Raw genomic sequence first — 1,770 nt, forward strand, 5'->3', positions numbered from 1 at the left:
GGGGGCGGACGCGGGAAGGAGCTAGGGTGTAGAGGATGTCCCACCGAGGAGAGAGCGCATCGGAGAGAGAGCGCGTGATGGGGAGTTGCTCACCGAGTGTCACGGGCGAGAGAGAGAGAGAGAGAGAGAGAGAGAGAGAGAGAGAGAGCAAGCGAGCAAGTGGGGGGGTAAGGTGTGCGGGTGGGGGTGGGGGTTGATTAAAACTGGCTGATTGTAATGAAGTCTTTACCAAATTCTAATCAGGCAGATTCCACTGATCCTAATAATCCAAATTGGAAAAAAGTTTCCCATTCCATGTTTCATGGTCCATGGTGGTTTCTCATTTCCTTCTTTGTCTTCCAATCCACGGTGATTTCTCATCCTTTTTTGTTTTCTAACTTTCCCAGTGGCATAATTTAATTTCTGATTGGTTTTCTCCACAAGCAAGTTTTCTTTTCCTGGTTTCGCAATCTATTTCGTGTTTAATTTTTTTTTCAACGGCTTCCATGATTTAGGAATTGATTTTTGTTTTCTGATTTTTTTTTCTATCGGCAAGTTTCTTTTCCTGTTCTATTTTTTATTTTTATTTGTTTTATCTTTCTTTTCAGCAACGTCATAAATCTTATTCCAATAGCATTATAGATTCTAATTCCAGGACGCATCAAATGGTAGTAAGGAGTCCGATTTCAAAATATATTGAAAGATACGGGTATCACCGAATAAATCTTTAAACCACAAATCCTTCGGGTAACCACATAATAACGTCTTCCGTTGCAATGGCACGTTTGCTAGTCCGTTAAAAAAGAAACAGTCCTTTTTTACCAACCGAACTACCACCACTGGAGTCGTACAGCATCTCCAAATTCCAAGTTAACAAGATAAATAGATATATCTCTATGTTTTTTAATAGTTTCCAATACTTATAGCTTTTTAAAATTAAAAAAACTGCTGGGTGGGGAAAAAAAGGGAGAGAGAAGAGGAAACCCGGTGGGAGGGGCGCCCAAGCGCAGAACACACATATATATGAGTTCTTTTTTCAATTACATAATACAGATACATGTACTCATACATACATACTCATCCATACGAAGATACCTACACACGTGGTGATGACCATCAGGCCACGGCCGCGTGGTTCAAGCTTCAACCTCTTTGCCAGCAGCAGCTCGGGTGCGTGCGGCACCCTACCTAAATAGGAGAACCCCGCTACAAGATTCTCTTTTTTATTTTACTATCTAGTTTTCTAAATTGCAGATCACCTTCAACTAGCATAAATACTACTGCTATGCAAGTATATATATATAGTACTCTCTCCGTACCCATAAAACAAGTCGTTTTGGACAATGATACGGTCTCTAAAGTTCAACTTTAACTTCTTGTTTTTATAAAAATATTTAACAAAAAGTGGTATAGATATATTTTTATGAAAGTATTTTTTAAGGCAAATCTATTCATATGGTTTTCATATTTTGAAACTCAATGACTTAAAAGTTATTTATGATCTATATTCCCAATGTTTGACCCAAACCTTGTTTAAAACAATTTGTTTTATGGGTATCACTACTGCAGACAGGATCTTTGCTGAGGGCCTCAGGCCTTCGGCAAAGGCTATAAGACCCTCGGCAAAGGCTTTGCCGAGGGCTGCCCTAAGCAAAGAGCCCTCGGGAAATTTCCCGTCGGCAAAGGGATCTTTGCCGAGGGCCATTTGTCGGGCACTCGGCAAAGATTTTGACGAGGGCTGACGCCGGCCTTCGGCAAAAAAAAGTTGCCATTAGGTCACGGGCTGCAACT

Source organism: Sorghum bicolor, chromosome 3 (assembly GCF_000003195.3).
Source record: "Sorghum bicolor cultivar BTx623 chromosome 3, Sorghum_bicolor_NCBIv3, whole genome shotgun sequence".
Classification (NCBI taxonomy): Eukaryota; Viridiplantae; Streptophyta; class Magnoliopsida; order Poales; family Poaceae; genus Sorghum; species Sorghum bicolor.